Raw genomic sequence first — 17,570 nt, 5'->3', positions numbered from 1 at the left:
GGAACATACAATACTATTCTGATCTACAGACAATTTGACCATTTACCTAGAAAACTCTCTCTATAATCTACCAATTATTAGGACTAAGAACAGAGTACACCAAGTCACCAGATAGAAGATCAAACATAAAAAAAACAGCTGCTTTCCCAAATACCAGCAATAATCAGAAAATGTGATAGGAAAAAATATGGTATTCACTACTATAAGAAAAGGTAGTACTTGAGAATAAAACAAAAAAAATGTTGCAATAACTTTAATAAAATATTAACTTTACTGAAGGACATAAAGGATCTAAATAAACAGGGTTCTATACCATATTCATATGTGGAACAGTCAGTATTATAAATGTATATATTTCTTAAAATTCACTGCAGGTACAACGCAATTCCAAAAAAGAAATCCAATAGAATAATTTATGAAACTTGATCTTAAACAGATGGTAAAGTTCCTATGTTTGAGTAAATGTGCGAGAATAGCCAAGATAATCTGGCCAAAAAAAAAAAAAAAGAGGGGAGAACTTGCTCTACTACATGAGAAAACACTATAATGCTAGAGTAATTAAAACAATATGGTTCAGACACAGTAACAAACAGAACAGTACGGAAAATTCAGAAATAGATTCAAGTATTTATGGGTATGCAGTATATAAAAGAAGTGGAATTATAACTATAATAAATGGACAAAGTACTGCTTTTCAACTAATAGTGTTGGGTAAAAAAATAAAATTAGATCCCAGCACACACTAAATGGAAAGTAAATTACAGATAGATTAAAGATCCAAATGTTTTAAAAAGTTAATAACTATTGAAAGAAAATGTATTATTGACCTTGAGATACAGAAAGCTTTCTTAAGCTCTAAAAATGCAGAGACTATTGTCTGCTTTGTTCACCAATATTCCAAGCAGTGCCTGGCATACTCTCACTCAAAATACATTTTCTAGCCGAAAGACACAAGTAGTAAAATCTATAAACAGAAGAAATAACATATTTTACAATCCAAATTTAAAACTTCTATACAACTAATGACACCATAAGCAAGGTTAAGAGGACAGTATAATTTTAACATGACCAAAAAACACAGTAACTATTATAAAGTATGCAGAAACATTCAAAACACAAGGAGATGTATAAGAACTTTCAGTGGAGCTTTTACTGTAATTAAAAAAAAATAGGATAAATGAAAAATAATACAATAGGATCTCATAAGTAGGTCAAGGGATTAGCAAGACATATGTATCAACATGGATATATCACCAAAAAAGGGGTTACCTTCTAGGAGTAGAAGGAAGGGAATGGGACAGAGGGAAGGACAGACAGATTCAAAGGGATTTTTTAAAAAAATGATGTACAGTTGACTTATTGTGTAAGTACTGTGCACAGTACTGAGTTAGGTGTATAGCAAAGTGATTCAGTTATTTCATTTCAGATTACTTTTCATTATAGGTTATTACAAGATACTGAATAGAGTTCCCCGCGCTATACAGTACATTCTTGTTCCTTATGTATTTTACAAATAGTAGTTTGTACCTGTTAATCCCAAATTCTTAGTTCTTCCCTCCCCCTCCTTATCTCCCCTTTGGTAACAATAAGTTTGTTTTCTACGTTTGAGAGTTCGTGTCTGTATATAAATTCATTTGTATTACTTTTTAGATTCCACATATAAGTGATATCATATGATACATGCCTGACTTACTTCACTAAAGTATGATATTCTATAGGTCCATCCATGTTGCTGCAAATAGCAATATTTCATTTTTTTTATGAGTGAGTTAATATTCCACTGTATATTTATACTACATATTCTTAGACCAATCATCTGTTAATGGGCCCTTGGGTTGTTTCCATGTCTTGGCTATCGTAAATAGTGCCGCTATGAACATAGGGGTGCATGTATCTTTTTGAAATAGAGTTTTCATCTTTTCTGGATATATACCAAGGAATGGGATTGCTGCAGCAGATGGTAACTCTATTTTTAGATTTTTAAGGAAACGCCATACTGTTTTCCATAGTGGCTACACCAATTTACCTTCCCACCAATAGTGTAGGAGGGTTCCCTTTTCTCCACACCCTCTCCAGCATTTATTATTTGTACAGTTTTTGATGATACCCATTCTGACCAGTGTGAGGTGACATCTCTTTGTGGTTTTGAGTTGCATCTTTCTGATAATAAGTGATGGTGAGTATTTTTTCATGAGCCTGTTGGCCACATGTAGGTCTTCTTAGGAGAAATGTCTGTGGCCAGTTTTTGATTGGGTTATTTGTTTTTTTGTTATTGAGTTGTATGAGCTGCTTGTATATTATGGAAATTAAGCCCTTGTCAGTCGCATCATTTGCCAATATTTTCTCCCAGTTGGTAGGTTGTCTTTTCATTTTGTTTATGGTTTCCTTTGCTGTGTAAAAGCTTGTAAGTTTTATTAGGTGCCATTCATTTATCTTAGCTTTTATTTCTTTTACATTGGCAGAATGATCTAAGAAAATATTGCTATCAGTTATGTCTAAGAATGCTCTGCCTATGTTCTCTTCTACGAGTTTTATGGTGTCATGTCTTAAATTTAGGTCTTTAAACCATTTTTGTATATGGTATGAGGCAGTGTACCAATTTCAGTGACTTACATGCAGATGTCCAGCTTTCTCAACACCATTTGCTAAAGAGACTGTCATTACTCCATTGTACACTCCTGCCTCCTTTGTCAGAGGTTAACTGACCATAGGTGTGTGAGTTAAATTCTGTGCTCTCTATTCTAAAGATCCGTTGATCTAAATATCTTTTTGTGCAAATACCACAATGTTTTGATTACTATAACTATGTAATATAGTCTGAAGTCTGGAAGGGTTATGCCTCCAGCTTTATTCTTTTTCCTCAGGATTGCTGTGGCAGTTCTGGGTCTTTTGTGGTTCCATATATATTTTACAATTATTTGTTCTAGTTTGGTGAAAAATGTCATGGATATTTTGATAGGGATCACATTACATCTGTAGATTGCTTTGGGTAGTATGGCCATTTTAACAATATTAATTCTTCCAATCCAAGAGCATGAGATATCTTTCCCTTTCTTTGAATTACCCTCAATTTCCTTTATCAATGTTATATAGTTTTCAGCTCCTTGGTTAAGTTTACTCCTAGGTATCAATACTTTTTTCTTTTTGATGTGATTTTAAATGGGATTGTTTTTTCACTTTCTCTGATATTTTATTGTTAGTGTAAAGAAAAGCAACAGATTTCCGTATATTAATCTTGTAGCCTGCTACTTCGCTGAATTCATTTATTAGTACCGAATAGGTTTTACGTGGAGACTTTAGGGTACTCAAAATAGAGTATCATATCATCTGCAAATAGTGACGTTTTAAGTTCTGCCCTTCCAGTTTGGATAAAATTTATTTATTTTTCTTGTCTGATTGCTGTGGCTAGGATTTGCAATACTATGTAGAATAACAGTGGTGAGAATGGGCATCTTGTCTTAAATCTGAATTTATTGGGAAGGCTTTCAGCTTTTCACTACTGAATATTATGTTGGCTGTGGGTTTGTCATAAGCAACTTTTATTATGTTGAGATATGTTCCCTCTAAATCCACTTTGGTGAGTTTTTATCATGAATGGATATTGAATTTTGTCAAATTTTTCTGCATCTATTGAAATTATCATGTGGTTTTTGCCTTTGCTTTCATTAATATGGTGTATAATATTGATTGATTTGTGTATTGAACCATCCTTGTGACCCTGGAATGAATCCAACTTCATCATGGAATGCTCCTTTTTATGTATTGTTGGATCCAGTTTGCTAATGTTTCGTTGACAATTTTTGCATTTATATTTGTCAAAGATATTCGCCTGTAATTCTCTTTTCTGCAGTGTCTCTGTCTGGTTTTGTTACTAGGGTGATGGTGGCTTCATAGAATGACTTTGAGACTGTTCTCTCCTCTTCAATCTTTCGGAATAGTTTGAAAAGGATACATTTAAGTTCTTCTTTGTATGTTAGGGAGAATTCCCCAGTGAAGCCATCCAGTCCTGGACTTTTGTTTGAAGAGGTTCTTAGGTCTGTCTACCAAGACAACAGAAATAAAAGCAAACACAAACAAATGGGACCTAATCAAACTTAAAAGCTTTTGCACAACAAAAGAAATCACCAACAAAATAAAGACAATCTACGGACTGGAAGAAAATATTTGCAATGATTCAACTGACAAGGGTGTGCGTGTGTTAATCTCCAATCCCTAAATTATCCCTCCCCATCCCTGTCCCCTTTGGTAACTTTCAGTTTATTTTCTATGTATGTGAGTCGGTTTCTGTTTTGTAAATGACTTCCTTTATATCACTTTTTTAGACTCCATATATAAGTGATATCTTATGATATCTGTCTTTGTCTGACTTACTTCACTAAAGTATGATATCTCTAGGTCCATGCATGCTGCTGCAAATGGCATTATTTCATTCTTTTTATGGCTGAGTATTATCACATTTTATGTATATGTGTGTGTGTATATATATATACCACATTTTCTTTACCCATTTCTCTGTCAATGGACATTCAGGTTGCTTCCATGGCTATTGTACATGCTGTGGCTATGAACACTGGGGTGCATGTATCCTTCTGTTTTAGTTTTTTTTTTCTTTTTTAAAAAATATTTATTTATTTTGGCTATGCTGGATCTTAGTTGTGGCACATGGGATCTTCGTTGCAGCAATGCGGGATCCTTAGTTGCGGCACGCGGGTTTCTTAGTTGCAGCATGCAGTTTTCTTTCCTTTCTTTTTTTATGGCACGCAGGCCTCTCACTGTTGTGGCCTCTCCCGTTGCGGAGCACAGGCTCCAGACGCGCAGGCTCAGCGGCCATGGCTCACGGGCCTAGCCACTCCACGGCATGTGGGATCTTCCCAGACTGGGGCACAAACCCATGTCCCCTGCATCGGCAGGCAGACTCTCAACCACTGTGCCACCAGGGAAGCCCGCATGCAGTTTTCTTAGTTGCGGTGTGCGGACTTCTTAGTTGAGGCATGTGGACTCTTAGTTGCGGCAAGCCTGCAGGATCTAGTTCCCCGACCAGGGATTGAACCTGGGCCCCCTGCATTGGGAGCATGGAGTCTTACTTACTGGACCACCAAGGAAGTTCCTGCATGTATCCTTTTGAATTAGAGTTTTCTGTGGATATATGCCCAGGAGTGGGAATGCTGGATCATATAGTAACTCTATTTTTAGTTTTTTAAGGAATCTCCATACTGTTTTCCACAGTGAATGCACCACTTTACATTCCCACCAAAAGTTTAGGTGCGTTCCCTTTTCTCCACACCCTCTCCAGCATTTGTTATTTGTAGACTATTTAATGATGACCATTCTGACTGGTGTGAGGTGATACCTCAGTGTGGTGTGAATTTCCATTTCTGTGATAACCAGCGATGTTGAGCATCTTTTCATGTGTGTATTGGCCATCTGCATGTCTTTCTTGGATTCTGCCCAGTTTTTGATTGCGCTGTATGTCTTTTTTTGATATTGATGTGTATAAGCTCTTTGTATATTTTGAAATTAATCCCTTGTCAGCAGTAGCATTTGCAAATATTTCCTCCCAATCCATAGCTTGTCTTTGCATTTTGTGTATGGTTTCCTTTGGTGTACAAAAACTTTTAAGTTTAATTAGGGGATATCTTTTTTTTTAAGGAGCCTCATTTTATTTGTTGAGAGAATATTCTTTTTCTTTTAAAGTATTTATTTGGCTGCACCAGGTCTTAGTTCTGGCATGCGGGATCTTTGTTGCCACATGCAGGATCTTTAGTTGTGGCATTCAGGATCTTTAGTTGTGGCATACAGGATCTTTTAGTTGCAGCATGCGGGCTCTTAGTTGCATCATGCAGGATCCAATTACCTGACCAGGGATCAAACCCAGGCCCCCTGCATTGGGAGTGCAGAGTCTTAACCACTGGATCACCAGGAAGTGCCCATTTGTTTATTTTTGTTTTTATTTTCATTACTCTAGGAGGTGGATCAAACAAGATCTTGCTGTGATTTATGTCACAGAGTGTCCTGCCTATCTTTTCCTCTAAGAGTTTTATAGTGTCTGGCCTTACATTTAGGTCTTTAATCCATTTTGAGTTTATTTTTTGTGTATGGTGTTACAGGATATTCTATATTTCATATACTTCATTCTTTTCCATGTAGCTGTCCAGTTTTCCCAGCACCACTTATTGAATAGACTGTCTTTTCTTTATTGTATATTCTTGCCACCTTTGTCATAGATTAGCTGACTATAAGTGCGTGGGTTTATTTCTGGGTTTATTCTGTTCTATTGATCTTTGGGTGCTTTTGTGCCAGTACTATACTGTTTTGGTTACTGTAGCTTTTTAGTATAGTCTGAAGTCAGGGAGTGTGATTCCTCCAGCTCCATTTTTCTCAATATTGTTTAGGCTATTTGGGGTTTTTTGTGTTTCCACTCTAATTTTTAAATTTTTGTTCCAATTCTGTGAAAAATGCCACTGGTATTTTGATAGGGATTGCACTGAATCTGTAGATTGCCTTGAGTAGTAATGGTCATTTACCAATATTGATTCTTCCCATACAAAAACAGGTCTTTTGCCTCCTTAAGTAGGTTTATTCCTGGATATTTTATTCTTTTTCATATGATGGAAAATGGGATTGTTTCCTTAATTTCTCTTCCTGATATTTCATTGTTAGTGTATAGAAATGCAACAGATTTCTGTATATTAATTTTGCTTATTTTTATGTTAATTTTGTATTCTATGACTTTACCAAATTCATTGATGAGCTCTAATTTTCTGGTGGCATCTTTAGGATTTTCTTATCACCATACCAACTACAAACAGTGACAGTTTTACTTCTTCCTTTCCAATCTGGATTCCTTTTACTTCTTGTCTACTCTGATTGCTGTGGCTAGACTAGGACTTCTAACAGTATTTTGAATAAAAGTGGTGAGAATGGGCATCCTTGTTCCTGACTGTAGATGAAATGCTTTGAGCTTTTTAACACTGAGCATGATGTTAGCTGTGGGTTTGTCATATGGTCTTTATTATGTTGAGGTGTGTTCCTTCTATGCCCATTTTCTGAAGAGCTGTTTTTTTATCATAAATGAATGTTGAATTTCATCAACAGTTTTTCTGCATCTGTTGATGTGTTCATATGGTTTTTGTTCTTCAAATTGTTAATGTGGTGCATATCATTGATTGATTTGAGGATATCAAAAAATCCTTGCATCCCTGGGGTAAATCCTAGTTGATCATGGAGTATGACCCTTTTAATGTATTGTTGGAGTCAGTTTGTTAGTATTTTGTTGAGGAATTTTGCATCAATGTTCTTCAGTGATAATGGCCTGTAATTTTCATTTTTCATGGTATCTTTGTCTGGTTTTGGTATCAGGGTGATGGTGGCCTCATAGAATGAGTTCGAAGTGTTCCTTTCTCTGCAATTCTTTGGAATAGTTTCAAAAGGATAGGTGTTAACTATTCTCTAAATGTTTGGTAGAATTCAACTTTGAAGCCATCTGGTCCTGGACTTCTATTGGTTGGTAGTTTTTAAATTACTGATTCAATTTCTGTACTGGTAATTTGTTCATATTTTCTCTTTTTTCCTGGTTCAGTCTTAGACTGTACCTTTTCTAAGAATTTGTCCATTTCTTCTAGGTTGTCCATTTTATTGGCATATAGTTGCTCATGGCAATCTCTTATGATCCTTTGTATTTTTATAGTGTCAGTTGTACCTTCTTTTTCATTTCTGATTTTATTAATTTGCACTTTTTCCCTTTTTTTTCCTGATGAGTTTGGCTAAAGGTTTATCAATTTTATTTATCTTTTTCAAAGACCAGCTTTTAGTTTCATTGATCTTTCCTACTGCTTTTTTTTTTCAGTCTCTATTTCATTTATTTTTTGTGATCTTTATGATCTCTTTCCCTCTACTAACTTTGGGTTTTGTTTGTTCTTCTTTCTCTAGTTCCTTTAGTTGTAAAGTTAGGTTGTTTGAGATTTTTCTTGTTTCTTGAGGTAAGCTTACATCACTAAAAACTTCCCTCCTAGAACTACTTTTGCTATGTCTAATAGGTTTTGGATCAGCATGTTTTCATTTTCATTTGTCTCTAGGTATTTTTTTAATTTCCTCTGATTTCTTTATTGATAAATTGGTTGTTCAGTAGAATATTGTTTAGTTTTCACGTATTTGTGGACTTTTGCAGTTTTTTTTCTTGTAGTTGATTTCTAGTCTCATAGTGTTGTGGTCAGAAAAGATGCTTGATATGATTTCAATTTTCTTAAATGTACCTAGGCTCATTTTGTGGCCAAGTATGTGATTTATCCTGGAGAATGTTCCAGTTGCAGTTGAAAAGAATGTGTATTCTGCTGGTTTCAGATGGAATGGTCTATTTATATATCAATTAAGTCCATTTGGTCTAATGTGTTATTTTAAGGCCTGTGTTTCTAATTGATTACATCCATGGATATAAGTTGGATGTTAAAATCCCCTACCATTATTGTGTTATTGTTGATAGTTCCTTTAATATCTGTTAATATTTGATATATTGAAGTGCTCCTATGTTGGGTGCATATATATTTACAATTGTTACATCTTCTTGGATTGACCCCTTGATCATCATGTAGTCTCCTCCTTTAGGTCTTGTAACAGTCTTCATTTTAAAGATTTTTTTTTTTCTGATAAATATTGCTACTCCAGTTTTCTTGTGATTTCCATTTGCATGGAATACCTTTTTCATCCCCTCACTTTGTCTGTGTGTGTGTCTAAATTTGAAGTAACTCTCCTGTAGGCAGCATATATATGTGTCTTGTTTTTGTATTCATTCAGCCAGTCTGTGTCTTTTGGTTGGAACCTATAATCTGTTTACATTTAAGGTAATTATAAATAGGTATGCTCTTATTGTCATGATTTGTTAATCATTTTGGATTTGTTTGGGGGGTCTTTTCTCCCCCACTTTCTTCTTTTGTTATCTTCTCTTGTGATTTGATGACTATCTTTAGTGTTATGTTTGGATTCCATTTTTTTTTCATGTGTATATCTATCATAGATTTTTGGTTTGCAGTTATCATGACATTTTTGTATAGCAGTCTATATATGCACATGACTGTTTTAAGTTGATCTCTTCATTTCAAATGCATTTTAAATACCCTAAATTTGTAATCTCCTCCCCCCACAATTACTATTTTTCATATAATATTTTACATCGAATTATTTTGTGTATCCCTAAACTACTTATTGTGAATATAGATTATTTTACTAGTTTTGTATTTTAACCTTCCTAGTAGCTTGCTGTATGGGTGATTTCCTACCTTTAGTGTATGCTTGCCTTTACTGGTGAGCTTTCTCATTTTGTAGTTTTCTTGTTTCTAGCTGTGGCCTTTTCTTTTTCACCTAGAGAAGTTCCTTTAACATTTGCTACAAAGCTGGTTTGGTGATGCTGAATTTCCTTTAGCGTTTGCTTGTCTGTAAAGCTTTTGATTTCTCCATCAAATCTGAATGAGAGCCTTGCTGGGTATTCTTGGTTGTAGGTTTTTCCCTTTCATCACTTTAAATATATTGTGCCACTTTTTTTGGTATGCAGAGTTTCTGCTGAAAAATCAGCTGATAACCTTATGGGAGTTCCCTTGTATGTTATTTGTTGCTTTTCCCTTGCTGCTTTTAGTGTTCTTTATCTTTAATTTTTGTCACTCTAACTACAATGTGTCTGGGTGTGTTCCTCTTTGGGTTAACCCTATATAGGACTCTCTGTACTTCCTGGACTTGGGTGACTATTCTTTTTCCCATGTTACAAAAGTTTTCAGCTATTATGTCTTCTAATATGTTCTCAGACCCTTTCTCGTCTCCTTTTGGGTCACCTATAATTTGAATACTAGACTTGGACTTGGTATTGTCCCAGAGGTCTTTCAAACTGTCCTCATTTCTTTTCATTCTTTTTTCCTTCTTTTGTTCAGCAGCAGTGATTTCCACTACTCTATTTTCTAGCTCACTAATCCATGCTTTGGAATCATTTAGTCTACTATTGCTTCTTGTAGTGTATTTTTCACTTCAGTTATTGTGTTCTTCATCTCTGTTTAGTTGTTCTTTATTATTTTCCATCTCTTTATTACAAACTTCTGACTTCTTGCTCTGTGCATCCATTCTCCTCCTGAGTTCTTTAACCATCTTTATGGTCATTCCTCTCAACTCTTTCTCAGGTAGACTGCCTATCTTATTTCTTCTTTTGGGGTTTCATCTTGTTCCTTTGTCCGGAACACATTCCTCTGCTGCCTCATTTTGCCTAAGTTGCTATTTGTATTTTTATTATGTGGTGGATTAGTTATGTTTCTCGATCTTGGAGAAGTGGCCCTCTGCAGGAGGCATCCTATGCATCCCTGCTGGGTACTCCTGTCTTGTCACCTAAGTTATATGCTCTAGGGGTTCCCCCTAATAGGGCTGTGTGGATCCTTCTCTTGTGGTGGGCTCTGTGGGCAGTCTAGTAGGCTTGGTTGGCCCCTAGTCTGGTTGCTGGCTAGGCCCTGCCTTATGTGGATGCTGTTGGTTGCTGTTTAGTGGGGCCTGGTCATGAGGTGGCTGGCTGTGGAATCCTAGGGGGCCCCAGGACTAGTGCTGGCTCACTGGTGGGTGGAGTCAAGGTCCCAAAGATTCTGGAGCTGTTGCCCATCCACTGTTGCCAGATCCTGGGACTACATTACTGGAGGGCAGAGCTTGTCCTGGAGTCTGGCTGCAGGGCCCAGAGATCACAGAGATCATTTGAGAATGTTGGGTGGGTGGGGCCAACTCCTGACACAGTTGGGTATGGGCTCCAGGGTGTCCTGAAGGTGGCTTTGGGCTGCTGGTGGGCTAGGCCAGGGCCTAACTGGTCCCAGGGTAAATTGTTTTCTTGCTTCTGTTGTCTGCCCCCTGGTGGGTGAGACTGGTTGAGAGGACTGTGCAGGCCTGCAGGCAGGAGGAGTTGGTGCCTGGTCACTTGTGAGTGGAGCTGGGTGTTGGCCCTCGGGTGGGCATGGCTTCCAGGGACATGTCTAGAGGAGCCTGTGGGCTCATGAGGTCATGAGTCAACCTGTCTGCTGATGGGTTGGGCTGTGTCCCTGCTCAGTTAGTTGTTTGGCCTGAGGCATCCCAGCACTGTAGCCTGTAGGCTGTTGGGTGGTGCCAGGTCTTGGCACTAATGAGCTCAAGGGACGATCCCAAGATGTCAGCTGCCATAGAAGCAGCATTCAGGTGGCTGAATGTTCCCCAAAATGTCTGACACCAGTGTCTCTATCCCCAGAGTAAGCTGCATCTGCCCCCACCTCTCGATGAGACTATCCAAGACCAGCAGATAGGTTTGTCCCAAGCTCCTATCAAATTACTTCTTCTGTCCTGGGTCCCAGTGCATGTGAGGCTTTGTGTGTGCCCTTTAAAAGTGTAATCTCTATTTCCCCCAGTCCTTTGGGGCTCCTGCACTTAAGCCCTGCTGCCCTTCAAAACCAAGTGCTCTGGGGGCCTATCTTCCTAGTGCTGGACCTGGGCTGGAGAGCCCAATGTGGGGCTCAGAACCCTCACTCCTGTGGGAAAACCTCTGCAATACAATTATTCCCCAGTGGGTCACCCAGTTGGGGGGTATGAGATTTGATTATATCAGGAGTCCGCCTCTTCTAGCCATCTTATTGTGATTTCTTCTTTTTGTCTCTATCTGTAGAAGATGTTTTGTGATAGGTTCCAGTCTTTTTCATCAATGATTTTTCTGCTTGTGATTTCAGTGTGCTCATGAGAGGAGAGGAGATCAGGGTCTCTCTACTCTGCCATCTTTAACCTTGGAGTGACTTATATGTGAGCTCCTCTTTTGGTCTCTGCATTTTCCTTCTCCTACTTTGTTTCTCTGGGTTGTTATGAATGTCCATTGGTAAAGCCACTGTGTGGAAGGATCCTGGGACCAGAGTCCTCTGCTCCAATGACTACATTATCCTCATCACATGAAGAGATGCTTCTTCTTTTTCAGGAGTATCTGAGAGCCTCAAACCTTCTTTCTACTCCACCCACTCTTCCCCTCAAAAGAAGAAGCTGTCTTATCAAACTGTGCGATGGGGAGAAGAGTCACTGCCCACACCTACTGTATGTTTTTGATTTGTGGTTACCCTGGATTTCAAGTATGCTGACCTGTAACTATACCTACTTGCATTAAACTGATAGTCATGCAAGTGCAAACACGTCGTAAATGATCTACATTTTTATATTTCCCTCCCCCACATTTTGATTTTGATGTCCTATTTTACATCTTGATGCTTATCCTTGCTGTTAATCACTTTTGCTTATAATCACTATTACAATTTTTTGTTTTTAAACCTACATTGCTTATTTAAGTGATCTTCAATCATTTTATATATTTGCCTTTCCTATTGTGATTTTCCCTTTCCTATAGATTCTTGCTTTTTTTTTTTTTTTTTCTATTTAGAGTAGGGTAGGTTTAATATTGCTGTATGTTGTTAGTTTTTACTTGTCTGAGAAATTTTTTCTCTCTCCTAAATGATAATCTTGCTGGATAGAGTATTCTAGGTTGCAAATTTTTCTCTTTCAGGAATCTGAATATATCATGCCACTCTCTTCTGGTGTGCAAAGCTTCTACAGAGAAATCAGCTGATAGTCTTATGGGGATGCCCGTGTAACTGTTTTTCTCTTGCTGCCTTTAGAATCCTCTCCTTATCTTTAACTTCTGCTATTTTAATTATGACATGTCTTGGTGTGGGTCTGTTTTGGTTCATCTTGTTTGGGACCCTCTGTACTTCCTGTACCTGGATATCTGTTTCTTTCTTTAGGTTGGGGAAGTTTTCAGTCATTATTTCTTCAAATACATTTTTGATCCCTTTTCTCTCTCTTCTTCTGGAATTTCTACTATGCATAGGTTGGCACACTTTATATTATCCCAGAGATCTCATATGATGCCCTCATTTGTTTTCATTTGTCTTTCTGACTGCTGTTCTGACTGGATGAGTTCCATTATTCTATCTTTCAGATGAATTATTTGCTCTGTGTCATTTAATATGCTATGCATTGCTTCTAGATCGGTTTTCACCTTAGCAAGTGAATTGTCTAATTTTGATTGGTTCCTCTTTATAGCCTCTAGTTCCTTGTTACAGTGATCTGCATTTCTATCAGTCTTTCTTAATTCCTTTAGCAGTTTTACTAACTCCTTTTTGAACTCAGGGTCTGATAGACTGGAGAATTCTGTTTCATTATTTGTTCTTTCAGGGGATTTCTCTTGTTCTTTTAGGTGGGAGTAGCTCCTCTGCTTTTTCATTTTACTTAACTTTCTCTGTCTCTATGAATTTAGGGGAAACAGTTATCTACTGTGGTCTTGAAGGGGTGTTTTTATGTGGGAATGTCCCTGTGTAGATTGAGTGAGCCCAATCTTTTTGGTGCGAGGGCCAGTTTTGATATGGATGCCAACCACATCTTTCCTTAGAGTGTGCTGGCTGTTATCCCCTTGATAGAGGGTGTGATTGGTGTTGTGGTGTCCAGAGCCTGTGCAGGATGAGGGGCAGGTCCTCCTCTTTGCTGTCATTGCCCTGTCAGGGCCTGCGCAGGGTCTGTTCCCTAGTTGTTAAAGTAGAAACCCTGAGGGTTGTGTTAGACCAGGCTCTGTTGTCCTTGAGTGTGTGGTCACAGCAAACATATATGTTGCCCATGCAGTCATCTGCAGTTCTGCCCAGAAGCAGCCCGAGGTCATGTTTCTTTCTCCGTATATTCATCCAAGACCTAGTGGTAGGCTGTGGTGTGGAATAGGCTGGGGCTGGGACACAGTGGCTTGCAGGAATCAAGGATGTAGTCCAGTTGATCAGTCATTTACTTTATGATTAATGTTTTTTTTAATCCTGTTGAAGACATCTTGCCTATTATAAGCTGATGGACTTTTCTCCCAAATTTTCTTCTGAAACCATTATTACATTTAGACATACAATCAATCCAGAAGTTACATGTGAGAATAGTATGGGTAGGGATCAAGATTTTTTTTTCTCCTACATAAAAATCTGGCGTGGGTAGGGCTACTTCTGAACTCTATTCTGTTCAGTTGGTTTACCTGTCCATCCTTGGCCAACATCACACTGTCTTAATAATGAGAGCTTCACAATAAACCTTGACTTCTGCTACTATCTGTTCTCCAGCTTGTTATTCTTCTTTAAGATTGTCTTAGCTCTTCTTTGCCTTTTGCACAAAAATTTTGGAAACAACTTGTCAAATCTGAAGAAAAAAATCCCCCAGTATTTTGATTATGATTTTGTTGAATTCAATTAAGCTATATAATCCATGAACACAGTATATCCTCATATTTATTATCTTAAGGTTTTCATTAGAATTATTTCTAAGTATTTAATGTATTTTCATGCTACTGTAAATAGTATCACTCTTTAAATTTCATTTTCAATTGAATTGTTGCTATTTATAGAAATAAAATTAAATCTGTAATTTTGTCTTGTATCCAAAAACACTACTAAATTCATTTATTAAATCTGACAGATTGATGATTTTTGAATTTTCAATATACATCGTATTGTTTTCTACAAATAATGATAGTATTCTTTCTTCCTTTCCAGTTTTTGTATCTTTATTCATCTTGCTTTGAAGAAAAGTGATTTTTACCAGGCATCCATGCTTTATTCCCATTTTCAGGGGGAAAACTTTCAACATTTCACCATCAAGTACAATGCACATCTAGTGTTTTGTAGCTAGTCTATCAAATTAAGGAAGTTTCTTTCTGTTCCTAGTTTCCTGAGACTTTTTATTGTGGTAGGGAGTTAAATTTTACTAATTATTTTCTGATTTCTTGACATAATCATATAATTTTTCTTCTTTTTATGCTGTCAATATGGTGATTTATGTTGATTTATTTTCAAATGTTAAACCATCTTTGTTTAATTAATATATTTTATTTGCTAACAGTTAAGTATTTTGAAAGTAAGTTCATGAGTAAGACTGCCTATAGTTATCTTTTTTCAAAACTCTGTTCCAAGTTTGTTATCAAGATTATGCTGGGTCAAAAGCAGTTGAGAAGGAATTCCCCATTTTATACTCTCTGGAACAGAGATGTAAGATTGGTTTTATGACTGGAAAAGTTCACTATGAAGTCCTCTAGACCTAACGTTTTCTTTAGTTGGATTTTTAAAAAATTTCTTTAATGCTGTGTTTAACCCATATATTCAAATTAGTATCATTTCAACATTTCAATAAAAATTACTGAGATATTTTATTGTTTTGTCACACTGTTTTGAAATCCAGTGCAAGTTTTACACTTAATAGCACATTTCAAGTGTTCAATAGCATGACCACTGGAATTCTAGAAAATGTGTTGTGTTTACCCTTTCACATTTAGATCTTTGTCTACCTGAAATTGATTTTTGAGCGTAATGTGAGGTAGGAATCTAGTTTCATTTTTTCCATATGAGTATCCAGTTGACCCAGAACCAATTTATTGAAAAGATAGTCCTATCCCCCTGTTCTGCTATGATCCTTTTGTCTTATATCAAGTGTCCACATATGTGTGAATCTGTTTCTGGACTCTATTCCATGTCACCTGTTTATTCATCTACACAATCTTAATTACTGTAATTTTTGTAATAAGTCCTGATATCTGGTAGGGAAATTGTTCCTAACAGTTTTTAAGACAGTCTTAGCTATTCCTGGTCCTTTGCCATTCCATATAAATTACCTGTGAAGTTCCTCAAAAATATCTGTCAGGATTTTGACTGAGATTGCATTGAATTTACATATCAGTTTGAGAAGAGCACTTTCTAAAAAAATAAATTATCTGTTCATCTGATGCTATCCTCTAGGTAGGATCTGGACAGGTCCTTGCCTTCTAGACTCTGCTACTTTCCATATTCTGGGGTATAAGCAACTGACTGAGAGGCTCAACCTTCAGAGCTTTGATGAGAACACAATGGAGCCCCCCCGTCCCCCATTTTTGCAGGAGAATGTCCCTGACAAGGCAGAACAAGGGCAGAAAGTCCCTGGCAAGGTTCTAAAATCATAGGATGCAGGAAAAGATGGAGTCTTAGAGGAACCAGACCAAAAACCCTTGAGTCCTCATCTGTCTACAATATGGGCCTTGGGCCCTTGTGTGTGAGTTCTCAGGAGTCACCCATTCTTGCACTCACTCTAACCCAGGGTAGATCAATAGACTTATCCTCCTAGATATCAGATTAGATGCTTTCCACTCCTCACTCTCCTCTACCTTCTCTGTCACTGGTCTTGCGTTTGCTTTGTGGTAACAGACGAAGTTTCATAAAGAAGCCAATTACAAATGTAGAGAATTATGCAGGCTGGCTGATCAGGCAGGAGAGGATAGGAACAAACAGACTCTCTAGAAAAAGGAACTTGTTAAAGGTGTCTCTGGCATCTGAAGAGGACTGATGAGGATGAAGAAAAAATAAAGACAGTAGTAAGATAATCAGAAGGCAAAATACAGATAGTAAGTAGCAAGATAACCAGGATCTGGTCATAGCTGAAAACACCATCATAGAAAAGAGGTCCTGTAAATAAACAAGCTTACCGTTCAATCTAAATGTTGTTTGGACATCATCTTGAATTCCCTATGTTCACTAGGTCACACTTCTGGGAATCCACCATCCTGGCAATTCTGAACTGCACCAGATCTATCCTACTAGTAGATAAATCATCTCTCAAATATGTTACCTGTGAATCTCCAGATCTGATTGGGGGTGGCTGGAGTTCTGATTAGGACCAGAGTACAAGGGACTAGGAAGAAGTTAGGAGGAGGAGTAGGGGCAAAGATAAAGGAGTAAAAAGAAAGGGGAGCAAGATGAATAGGGCAGCAAGTGGACAGTCTGGAAGGAATAGGGGAAGAGTTGGGAACAAAAATCCTTAAGGAAGGGTGGCAGAAAGGGATGACACTCGTCAGAAGAGGGAAACAGGTACAGCATAAAGCTGAAAGAGGTGGACAGTGCTGAGAAGTAGACTGAGGGCTAAAAGATTGAGGAGACAGGGGAGGATGGTGGGTTGGATAACATGAGCAAGAAGGAACAGAAATAGGAAGTGGAGGCAGGGAATGGAATGGAGAAATTAGAGGTAGCTTTCCTGTCATTTTTCAAATGGCATTTCTCTACTCATCTTGTGAAAATGAGTAACCGGCCTAAGCTGAGAGCTACTCCAACAACTATATCTCACACACTATTGCTCACATCACTCCATGTAGGAATGCTCATTGTGAGACGAAGTAAAACAGATCAGGGACTTCCTTGGTGGTCCAGTGGTTAAGAATCTGCCTTCCAATGCAGGGGATGCAGGTTCAATCCCAGGTCAGGGAACTAAGATCCCATATACAGTGAGGCAACTAAGTCCACGTGCTCTAGAGCCCCATGCCACAACAAGACAGAAGCCCGTGTGCCGCAATGAAAGATCCCACATGCTGCAACTAAGACCCAATGCAACCAAATAAATAAATAGATATTTTTAAAAAACCAACAGATCAGATTTGTGGTTACCAGAGGTGGGGTCTAAGGGGAGGGAGAAATGGATGAAGGTGGTCAAAAGGTACAGCTTATAAGATCCAGCTAGTTAAGATTAACACTGATGTCAGTAGGCCCTGCCTATACAATAAGTCTAGTTACCAT

The 17,570-nt window shown here is 37.7% G+C and overlaps 1 protein-coding gene across 1 annotated transcript in view; it reads right to left on the bottom strand.

The window, feature by feature from the left end:
* SCLT1 (sodium channel and clathrin linker 1) overlaps nt 1–17,570 on the bottom strand; it is a 259,470-nt gene that overhangs the window by 199,235 nt on the left and 42,665 nt on the right. The gene's annotated exons all lie outside the window — the stretch shown is intronic.

The sequence above is a fragment of the Globicephala melas genome, chromosome 5 (assembly GCF_963455315.2).
Source record: "Globicephala melas chromosome 5, mGloMel1.2, whole genome shotgun sequence".
NCBI lineage: Eukaryota > Metazoa > Chordata > Mammalia > Artiodactyla > Delphinidae > Globicephala > Globicephala melas.
Note: the sequence above shows the minus strand (reverse complement) of the source record. Positions and strands in the feature narration are given on the sequence as shown.